At 35.2% G+C, this 12,016-nt stretch overlaps 1 non-coding gene across 1 annotated transcript; it reads right to left on the minus strand.

Annotated features, from left to right (window-relative positions):
• Positions 1-11,220: 11,220 nt before the first annotated feature.
• TRNAG-UCC (transfer RNA glycine (anticodon UCC)) lies at positions 11,221-11,293 on the minus strand. Its single transcript has one exon. It is a non-coding gene; the product is annotated as a tRNA-Gly (tRNA).
• Between the last annotated feature and the right edge of the window lie 723 nt (positions 11,294-12,016).

Here is a 12,016-nt window from a genome sequence, read left to right on the forward strand (position 1 = left end):
AATAATGGATACCGTGCATTCATAAGTTTATGAATGTCTACGATGGAGGAATTTAAACTCAGTGAAAAGAAGGTCCTTATTTGATGATAGAGAAAATAAAAGATAATAAAACAAAAAGTTGTCATCCAGAAATAGATTAAATTCTACAAATGGCAGACAAAGTAAATAAGAGAAATAAGACACACATAGACAATCTGGTATATATATGGGTGTGAAAGTGTACATTTCTGTTCATTTTTATATTTTGTGAAGCCTAGCTTTTACTACACAGTACTGTTGGTAAAGTAAGGGGATAGGTTGCTGCTTTCAGTACAAGTAAGTAGTTGTGTACATACTCCTAATTTGTGCAACAACCAGGGATTTGTTTGGCTTGATATTTTGAATTATATATTTAAGGAAAAAAATAATGGCTATAATCTGTATATCAAAGATAACCAACAATCTGACAGAAAAATATTTGCATCCAGTTCCTAATTTTCTGGGTGGGAAGCTTTCCATTACTGAAGTACATGGCCTGTAAAAATCAATCACAATACATAAACAGTATTTAAATACAGTGCATACTATCTGAAAGTAAACACTGCATTAGTCAATGTTATTTTTATTTCCTAAAGTGCAGTAATAGCTTTCCCTCTTTAGGACTTTAAAATTTGCATCACAGATTGGTTTTACAGTTAGTACTATGTGAAAATTGTTATATTCAAAACATTTAAACTGAGATATTGGTTATTTGATATTAATCTTCTGGAAACTTCTTATTTCTAGAATCTAGAATTCAGCCAATAAGCCATTCAGTCATTTAAAATATTTACTGAGAAACTGTTATATGCAGGCTATGAACTGGTCATACAACTATGTTCTCTGTACTGGTAATAAAACAACAAATATTATAAAATTATTTTCTTCGAGGAACATACAGTTTAGTGGAAGTGACAAACAAGTAAACAGTCAAATAAATATCAAAGTATGGGAGGGGTTATGACAGAGTATGTGCAATATGTTATGATCAAGGACTAACCCAACTTTGGAAACTTAGGGAAGTATTCCAAAAATAAACACCTGAAAGTACCTTTTATACAGCAAAATACTTTATTAATTCACAATAAAAATAATTGCCAGACGACTGGATGCCTATGCAATCTTCCTATGCCATTCCTTCAGATAAACCTGGGGCAAGCCAAAGCATGCTGAATGAGTGTGGAATCAGAACAACAGAGTTACATAAGTCAAAAGGATAAAACATAGACTATGATAGTTGGCTACATCCACTTTTCATTAGCAACGTTCTTATAAATACTACCAGTGGACTAAATACCCATTGCCTATATAACCTCACATCTATCTAGATATTAAGGATGATAAAAGTGTTAAACCTGGTTGACTAAATCTGCAATTTCTTGGGATAATGCTTGTATGGAAACTGTTAATATTTGCCTTTGGCCTTTGAGGGTTTCCATTTTCTATAGTTCCAAGGCAGATCACTCCTGACTGATAATGTCAAAGCATTTTGAAAGCAGCCAAGATTTTATTTTACAAACTTTACCAAGTGTATATTTTACAATAGGATGAACATCAAATTAGGAGCACCATACCAGAGTCATGCAATTTAAATTCTGTTACAGACTTTAGGCAAATCTCTCAATTCCTCTGTCATTAATTTTCCTTACTGAAAAGTAAAAGCACTAAACCTGACAATTTTATTTTTCCAAACTTGGATTTAATCATTCAATCCTGTCATTACTGTGAATTGTCTGTAAAAATCAAAAATGCTTCTGTTAGCTCCAAATATGCTGTGAAATCTTCACTATGAGACTGGATTGAGTTTTACATTGTTAACTCAAATATATCATGATTATGACATATTAATATAAATGAAGACTTCTTGTTTCTGGTCCAGCATGTAAGAAGCTTGGAAGTCATTATTCCATCCTACCAAAAAAAACTGAAAAAAACTGAAAAATCAACAAACCCTCTTATATCTGTTAGAGGGGTGAAGTCACAGGGCAAACCTCTATCCCCAAAATTAGAGAGACAGGCAAGTGCACACAGAGATCACAACTTGCTGGGGAAATAGCCTCCACAGGAACCAGTGCCAGGGTAAAAGAGAACCCTGAATTATAATTGATGAACTGTTGGAGACTCAGTGTGGACAACTCCAAGAAGAGTTAAAAACTCTAGGGGGACTCAGTCATCATCGAGGGGCCCCCGTAACTGGTGAGTTTTACTTCCTGAATCTTTACTAGGTTCTCACAATGAATATCACAGAAAAATCCCCACCTGCTTCCAGTAGGGAGAGAAGAAAAGAAACCACTTAGAAATACGCCCAAGAATTCTGTTCTTAACAAGGTCTGCTCTCAAGAGAAACTAGTTAAACAGAGCCTAACCTGCCTGGTTTTTATCAGAACCTAACTGACCTGGTGGAAGGGAAATGTTCAACTCCACTTCTAACTTTCCACATGGGAGAAGAGAACGAACGTTAGCCTGCTCCAACCATACTGTACAACCTAAAGTGGGTGTAGAGGAGGACTGATAATTACGTGTAGGTCACAGTTCAGAGTTACAGACTTATTAAAAGATTTAAGACCTATTCGTTACTTTAAAACTCTTCCCCTCTACACACACTATCACTAAATTAATAAAGGCCTGTTTAGAGCAGTTTCTTTTACTCAATACATCATGTCCTACTATCAAAAAAAATTACAAGATATACTAAAAGGCAAAAATTACAGTTGAAGAGATAGAGCAAGCGACAGAATCAGACTCAGACATGGCAAGAATGTTGGAAGTATCAGGCTGAGAATTTAAACAGTTAGGATTAGTTTGATAAGGGCTCAAATGAATAAAGTAGACAGCATGCAAGAATAAATGAGCAATGTAAGTAGTGAGATGGAAATTCTAAGAAGGAGTCAAAAAGAAATGCTAGAGATAAAAAACACTGTAACAGAAATGAAGAATGCCTTTGACAAGCTTATTAGTAGCCTGGATAAGACCAGGGGAAGAATCAGAGTTTGAAGATATCTGCATATAAACCTCCAAAACTAAAAAGCAAATAGTAAAAAGGCTGAAATAAACAGAAGAAAATATCCAAGAACTGTGAAACAAATACAATCAATGTAACATGTACATAATGAAAATAGCAGAGAGAAAGGAAGGAAGGAAGGAAAGAAGGAAGGGAGGGAGGGGTGGAAGAAGGAAAAGAGGGAGGGAAGAAAAGGCAAGAGGAGGAGGGGAGGAAGGAAGGAAGGAAATATCCCACAAATAATGACAGATCCAAAACCACACATCCAGGAAGCTCAGAGAACACCAGGCAGGATAAACACCAAAATACAGAATTTAGGTATACCATTTTCAAACTATGAAGATTCAAACATAAAGAAAAAATTTTTGAAAGATGCTAGAGGAAAAACTATCTTACCTATAGAGCAAAGATAAGAATTACATCCAACTTCTACTTTGAAACCATGCAAGTGAAATACTAGAAGTGTTGAGAGGAAAAACAACAACAACAAAAAACACCAACCTAGAATTCTGCACATAAAAGATTATCTTTCAAAAGTGAAGGAGATATAAAGATTTTTCTCAAACAAAAGTTAAGGGAATTTGTTGCCCGTAGACCTGCCTTGAAGTGAAACTGATATGGTATGAGAAAGGAGAGAAAATGGAACCATATAAAATGTTCAGTTAAAACTACAAAAGGCAGAAAAAGAGTGAAAGACAAAAACAGAAACAATAAGGGCAACAAATAGAAAATATGTTAACGTTTTTGGCAGATATTAACAAATATGGTAGATGTTATTCTAACTGTATCTACAGAGATTATCAGAGGAGATCAAAAAACAAGACCCAAATATATGTAGTCTATCAGAAACCCACTTTAAATATAAAGATACACATATATATGGATTCAATAAAATGGATAGGGAAAGATATACCATGATTACACTAATCAAAAGAAAGCAGGAGCAGCTGTATTAATTTTAGACAGAGCAGACTCCAGAGTAAGAAAAGTTATTAGAGATAGAGTATTATTACATAATGATAAAAGAGCTAATTTTTCAAGAAGACATAATGAACCTTAATGTGTATGTGCCTAACAACAGAGTGTCAAAACACATGAGACAAAAACTGATAGAAATGCAAGGATAAATATCAAAAGATGAATCCACTATTACAGTTGGCCACTACAATTCCCCTCTCTCAGAAACAGACAGATCCAGCAGGCAGAAAATCATTAAAGACACGATTACCTCAGCAACACCAACTGTTAAAATGGACAACTATAGACTACTTTATCCAACAAATGCAGAATACACATTCTTCTCAAGCTCACATGGAACATTCACCAAGATACACCACATTCTGGGTCATAAAACATACCTTAATAAATTTACAAGAATATATATAAAACAACTTTTGTTCTCAGACCACAACAGAATTAAACTAGGAATTAACAATAGAAAGATACCTGAAAAATTCTAAGTACTTTGAGATTAAACAACACACTTCTAAATAATGCATGTATCAAAAAAGAAATCCCAAGAGAAATTTTAAAATATTTTGGACTAAATAAAATGAAGACAAAACATCAAAATTGTGTAGAAAATCTTAAAGAATCAACAAAAAATACTCCTGAAACTAATATAAGGGACTATAACAAGGTTTCAGGATACAAGGTTAATATAAAAAAGCCAAATGTTTCCCTCCATACCAACAACAAACAAGTGGAATTTGGAATTAAAAGCATTATACTGTTTACATTAGCACTTCAAAAATGAAACATTTAAGTATAAATCTAACAAATACATATCAGATCTACATGAGGGAAACTACAAAATTCTGGTGAAAGATATCAAAGAACTAAAGAAATAGAGAAACATTCCCTGTTCATGGATAGGAAGACTCAATACTGTCAAGATGTCAGTCCTTCCCAATTTGATCTATAGATTCAATGCAGTCTCAATCAAAATCCCAGCCATGTACCAAAATGTTCATTGCAGCTCTATTTACAATAGCCAGGACATGGAAGCAACCGAAGTGTCCATCAACAGATGAATGGATAAAGAAGATGTGGCACATATATACAATGGAATATTACCCAGCCATAAAAAGAAACAAAATTGAGTTATTTGTAATGAGGTGGATGGACCTAGAGTCTGTCATACAGAGTGAAGTAATTCAGAAAGAGAAAAACAAACACCATGTGCTAAAACATATATATGTAATCTACGAAAAAAAAAGGTCATGAAGAACCTAGGGACAAGACAGGAATAAAGACACAGACCAACTAGAGAATGGACTTGAGGATATGGGGAGGGGGAAGGGTAAGCTGTGACAAAGTGAGAGAGTGGCATGGACATATATACACTACCAAACGTAAAATAGCTAGTGGGAAGCAGCCGCATAGCACAGGGAGATCACCTCGGTGCTTTGTGACCACCTAGAGGGGTGGGATAGGGAGGGTGGGAGGGAGTGAGATGCAAGAGGGAAGAGATATGGGAACATATGTATATGTATAACTGATTCACTTTGTTATAAAGCCGAAACTAACACACCATTGTAAAGCAATTATACTCCAATAAAGATGTTAAAAAAAAATCCCAGCCTGTTATTTTGTGGATATCAACAAATTAATTCTAAAGTTTATATGGAAAAGCAAAAGACCTAGAATAGCCAAGTTAATATTGAAGGAGAAGAACAAAGTCAGAGTACTAACACTACTCAACTTCAAGACTTACTATAATGCTACAGTACTGCTTTCCTTCAGTAGGTGAATGGATAAATAAACTGTGGTACATCCAGAAAATGGAATGTTACCCAGTGCTAAAAACAAATGAGCTAACAAGCCATGCAAAATTAAGGAGGAAAGTTAAGTGTATATTACTAAGTGAAAGAAATAGATCTAAAAAGACTACATACTATATGATTTCAACTATATAAACATGAAAAATGTAAAACTATGCAGATATAAAAAGATCAGTGGTTGCCAGAGGTTTGGAGGGAGGCAAGGATGAACTGATGGAGCAATGAGGATATTTACAGCCATAAAACTAGGCTGTATGATACTATAATAATGAGTACATGTCATTACACATTTGTCTAAACCCATACAATGCACAACACTAAAGTGAATCCTGATGTAAACTATGGGCTTTGTGTAACAATGACATGTCAATTTAGATTCACCAGATGTAACATAATGTACCACTCTGGTGGGGGCATTTGGTAAGAAGGATGCTGTGCATGAGTAGGGGCAGTGTGTATATGGGAAATCTCTGCACCTTTCTCTCAGTTTTGTTGCTCTAAAAAACTGAAGTCTATTAAAAAAATGAACAATACTTGCTGTATTAAATACATGATTTCATAAGAAACATTTAAAATGATAACTAATGAATAAAGATAATTTACATTTTAATTATTAGTAAGAATGACAATAGAGTCATTTCTATTTTGAATATAATTTATTTTTCAACATAAACACGGCCTTTTGAGGCTACAATTTTTATGATATTCAGGAATCTGAGAACCATAAATAATTACATGTGGCAGTGCATCCTTGTATTAGAATTTCTTACTTCTAAATGTTAAGGCTGATCGTGACACTGGGATTCACCACACAGGATTTATACATAAAAGATATCAAACGTTTGTTTTCCTTTCCTGAGCAAAAAGAACTTTAAAAGTTCTTAATTTGCTTTGTAAAAGCTACTGTTGATTGTTCCTTCATGCCAGGCTGCAGTGATAGTGATAAATGATGTTGATGCCTTAGGGTGATACCTAACTAAATTAGCTGGTAAAGCTAAACTGTATTCTTTTTCAATTTTTAATACTATGCAGTAGTGATGGCTGTTCAGCCACAATTCAATTGGCGTTGCTTACTTTGTGATTTAATTGTTTATAAGGAGGTAATGAAAATTTAGAAATGTATAACAACAAGGGAGAAATGTGCTTTTACTACAGATACTAAGAATAAGACATGCTAACAGGAGTCCAAGGAGCCTTAGGAATGTTAAAGAAATTCCACTTAAAAGCTGCTTCTCCTTTTTTAAAATTTATAATTGCTAAGAGAAACAACTTTTTGTCAGGAGAATACAAAAACTCATACTTGTGATGAAGTATTGTGAAACTATAAAGCTTGGAGGTGGGAAGTATGTAAAAACATACTGAAACATACTGATAATGATCTCATTAACTTATCTTTCAGACTCTCTCCTCCTTCTATGTACCCTTTCTTTTCAGGCTGCTGCTAGGTGAATAATTAATGTTACTTTATTATTAACATTATGATGGTGCAGCATGTGCTTTTGTAAAAAGAAAAAAATTAAAAGGTAGTAAAACAAGGGAAATAAATTATCCCCTTGAGATTTGTATTTATTTACCATATTACATATAAGAATAGAAGAGGACAGAAATAAACTGGAGGGGATAAAAGAATAACTTGAAAAATAAATCTCAGTATACAACTGTAAGACAGAGAAAAATGACATGCTGGTATGTTCTTTAAAAACTGTTAAACTGCACGGAATCCATGCCAATAAGTAAAGCATCATTATCTGTGCATTTATGAGCACATTTACAAAAGGCACAAAAAGTTAGTCAGAAGAGACAGAACTCTAAAGAACTGGCACCCACAGATCATTAAACAATATTTCAGGTCAAAGTGCTCTCCTTTAAAATCTTCTTTAAAAACCCAAGGGACTATTAGAATATCTCTTTGCATCTTAAACCTGAATTTGTGCTTACTGCTTCTGCTACATACAAGAGGAATTTTTTTTTTTTTTTTTTTGCTTTTTATTTTGATATCCTGGAGGGCAGTTCTGCATACAGAAATGAGCACTGGGGAATTTAGTTTAATTAATTTTCAATTTATTGAAGTCACAAATTTTGAAGTCTAGATGCCCAAAATTTATTCAAGGTTATTAGGACTATAAAATTTAGCAATCACTTTTTAGGTAACTTTTGAAAAATGTTTGGGGTCATTAAAAAATTCATGTGTTTTTAACTATTTGCAACAATCTTTATATATTTAAATTATTTAATTTCCTTTTTTATATTTCAAGTAATATTCTTCTCAATTACTTAATCTGATAAATATTATAAACTAAACTGGCAGATATGATAAAACATACAGCCTCTCAAATGTGTATGGAGTATAAATTACTAAATTTCTACATAAAAATGTAAATTAGTCCAAGATGTTATCTGTTAGTTTTCTTTCTTATTTCTCTGAGTATCCTATATTGTTGACCTAAAATAAATAGACTGCCAGATATTTCTCCAACAAAGGTTGGTTTATTCAGGATCAACAGAGAACTGCAATTTGAGGTCTACAACCATGGTGAGCCATGTGCAAGTCCCCACAAGGCAAGGAAAGAAGAGCGCTTTTAGGGATTGGATAAGGATGCTGGGGATGCTATTGTAAACAAACAGTCAGTAGCTTTTCACTGACTGAGTCTTTCCCAGGAAAGAAGAGTCTTTCTTCTTTCTGTTGGGCTCTAGTATCATGGCAGGGCGTAAGAGTTCCCCCTTCTGGTCTCCCAAATCTATTTAATTGAGGTTTCTGTTTATTAATTTTTTTTTTTATTTCCCCGTTGCACAAGATCTTTCTCCAAAAGCTTTATCAACTGGAATACTAAAGAATGCACTGCATAAATCAATCACAGTCAAAAATTTACTTTTGGTGGGAATGGATGTTAGTAACATATGAGAGTTAGGAACAACAGGGTGTTGAGGAATAACAGTGTTGTTTATTGCTCGGAGGTCCTGGACAACTTCAATCCTCAGCCCTTAGGTTTTCTCACCAGTAAATGGGAGTTTTACAGGGGCTAGTATAGGGATAATGAGGCCTGGAGCCATGTAATCTTCTATTATGGGCTTTATGTCCTGAAGGACTTCTTTAGTTATAGGTAATTGATTAATTCTAGGAAGAGATTTTTTTTGGGGGGGGGTCCTTTTTGAATTTTGATGGTAGATGCACTATGCATTTTGTCAACATCAGTTGGAGATTTTGCCCATTAGGAAAGTGGTAGCTGATTCAATAAAGACAAATGGTCAGTGTTTTCAGAATCTGCTCTAGTAATATCAGAGATAGAACAAACAAAAGATTTCAAGGGGGACCTTAATTCACCTGGTGAGTTATTTTGATAATTACAGTCAATATCTAGAATTATTTTCCCTTTTGGAAGACATTTTAGCATGATGCTACTCTAAGAAGTCTCAGCCTGATAAATGGATAGGGGTAGAGGTATCAAAGAGAAAAGGGTGGATATCTCTCAGAGGGCCAAAACAAAAATGAACAGGTTCAGAGGCAGAAACCTCTTGAGGTTCATGAGAAATCTCCACTATTTGAACTGTTTTAGTAAAAAGGCAGGAGCCATTTTATAGTAGTGGGGTTAAGCACTGAGAGTGTGGCTCTAGTGTCAATAATGACTTGAAGAGATTCATAGTAATAGAAGAAATTTTCACCTATTGAGGTATGGGGGAAGTCATTCTCACTTATACATGGTTTGGAGTGAATTTTATGCAAACTAGAACACCCTGTTTTGTTGTCTAATCAAATGTGCATTGTACATCTGCTTCAACCATTAAAGAAAATAATGCATTTAAAAGTCAAAGTGGAGTAACTGTGGTTCAGGTTTTCAAAAATGGAGCCTGGCAGCGATTGCAGATGTGGTTTCAAACATATTTGTGCATCACGGAGAACTTGAATTTTCTGAACTATATCAAACTCAAGGACACCACGAGCCATTCTCTAAACAGTATCTGCTGCCAGCTGCTAGGGGCAACCTTATGGTCTCAAGGTCTCTTCTTGTAACTATACAATCATTTCAGACCCCAAACAATCCTTGCTTAACAAGCACCCATACTTCTTCCCTGCTCAAATTATAATTCTTGACAAATGACTTAAATAATTTTACAGTTTTTGCTTATATAAGCCTCACCCATTTTGCAGTCCAACGGAATACAATTCAAGTGCTTTCTGAATCTGTGAGTCTCCCAGGCTATACTCCTCAGTGTGGCTCTAATAAAACTCTCTTTCATTCCTACTATAGATTGTTTATTGATTATTTCTACTAACATCTCAAGAAATGCTTATCCAAGCTGATTAGGAAAGGTTTGGAAGAGCCCCTGTAATTCCTGGGAGCCTTGTCATTAAAAATTGGGAGGACATTGGAAAGGTTGCATGTAAAGCTAAAGGTGAATAAAGTGCTTAAACTTTTAACAATCTCTCTTCCAGTGTGCTGGTTCTTTGCAATGATAGCAGAAAGTAGGAAGGTTTGGATTTTGTTTAGGAGCCTATTTGCTGGAGTTAAAGATTAAGAATCTTGGCAGTCTTCCTTGGAGGTGACTCATCTGGAATAGGAGAGAGGTGGTTTGCCAAATGAACTAAATCTGTAGTGGAAATAGTTTCCCTTTCCATCCTGAACCTTTTTACTAGAAGGGAAAGGTCTCAGTTCAGCCCATTAATAAACAGAGGGTTTAAAGCTACCTGGGTGGAATCAAAATACGGAAGACCAGAATTTTTTAAAAAAATAATCTGAAGTCTATTGTAATAATCATGAACAGGTTTGTCAGATTTCTGGGTGCAAGCCTGAATTTTGTTCCAATCAAAAGCCTTTTGAAAAGCCCTAGGCGTTGCTTGATAAAGTTGCCTAGTAATTGCCCAAGCCTGATCACATAATAAATTAGTGGGCTGGTCTCCCATTTGTAATTCTAGAGACCTTTCAGGCCTTTCTCAATTAGTGGTTTTCATCCAATGTAGGGCCTGATCTTCACTGACAAGCATGTGAACTAGCTGATATAAATCAGAGAAACCAGACTGAAAATTTGAATGACTACATTAAATTCCTCAGCAAATCTGTGAGGATCTTCAGTTACTTTGGGAAATTTTTGTCTATGGTTTGCAATTCAGCTTTAGTCCAAGGAAAATAAGAAATTAAAAGTGTAGCCTCTGGATCCTCAGAAGGCTTAATTTTAAAGGGGCCAGTTCTGACAAGTTCAAAGGAGAAGAGAATGGGGAGAGCTTCAGAGAAAAGGGGAAGTGTGGTGGGAGAATTAGTATAGGGGATTTGAGAGTATGGTAGAGGCATAAACAGTATAGAAAGGAAGGAAGAAAATGGTGCTGGAGGTGGAGCCTGACATACAGAAGTCAAGGAAGAGCCTGGGGAGCCATTTTATCTTTTTTTTTTTTTTGGCCGCACTGTGCAGCTTGCAGGATCTTAGTTCCCCAACCGGGGATTGAACCCATGCCCCCTGCAGTGGAAGTGCAGAGTCCTAACCACTGGACCACTAGGGAATTCCCATTTCATCTTTCTTAATCATTTATTTACCTCAGTTAACCTTAAATCTTATTTTACAGAGAGGCAATTTTAGATTCCTGATAACATTAGGAAACCTCAAAATATCAATCAAAATATACCACTCAGTTCTAGAATTTTTTTTAGCTATTGTAGTCCAATTCAGTTTTAAGAAAATTAAGTTTAGGGATTTCAAAAGCTCCCCATAATGGCCACTGATATTTTAAATTGCTTTTGGTCAGGTGGTACATTTATTTAGAAATGTTCATGAGGAAGGACTGTAGTTTTTAAACAAAATTGGCGAGAGTCCCAGCAGGGGTGGGGGTGTCAAAATACTTAGATAACTGGGATCCTATTTCCTGCAGGGTTTTCCTCTAGAGAAAATAACAATTTTCAAACAACTTACAGCACAAGTGACAAATGGTTCAATTCAAACAGCTTGCAAGCCAATCCCAGTCAATTCAAAGGAAACAGCTTGGTCCCAAAGGAGTCAGGCCAAAGGATTTTTCAGCCAGTTTTCAGAGAATAGCTCTTCCAAAAGTACAGGCCAAAAGCTTAAAAATCCTGCACTGTTTCAGAGAAACAACCCATGTTTCCAAAGTAACAGACTTCAGGAGAAGCAGTACCTGTTCCAGGGAAAAGACTAAAGGCTAGCCAGTTTCTGATCTCAAAATCAGACTGAAGTGAGTACTTGCATACAGATCGAGGCCTTTACCAGAAAG

The sequence above is a fragment of the Lagenorhynchus albirostris genome, chromosome 3 (genome assembly GCF_949774975.1).
Source record: "Lagenorhynchus albirostris chromosome 3, mLagAlb1.1, whole genome shotgun sequence".
Lineage (NCBI taxonomy): Eukaryota > Metazoa > Chordata > Mammalia > Artiodactyla > Delphinidae > Lagenorhynchus > Lagenorhynchus albirostris.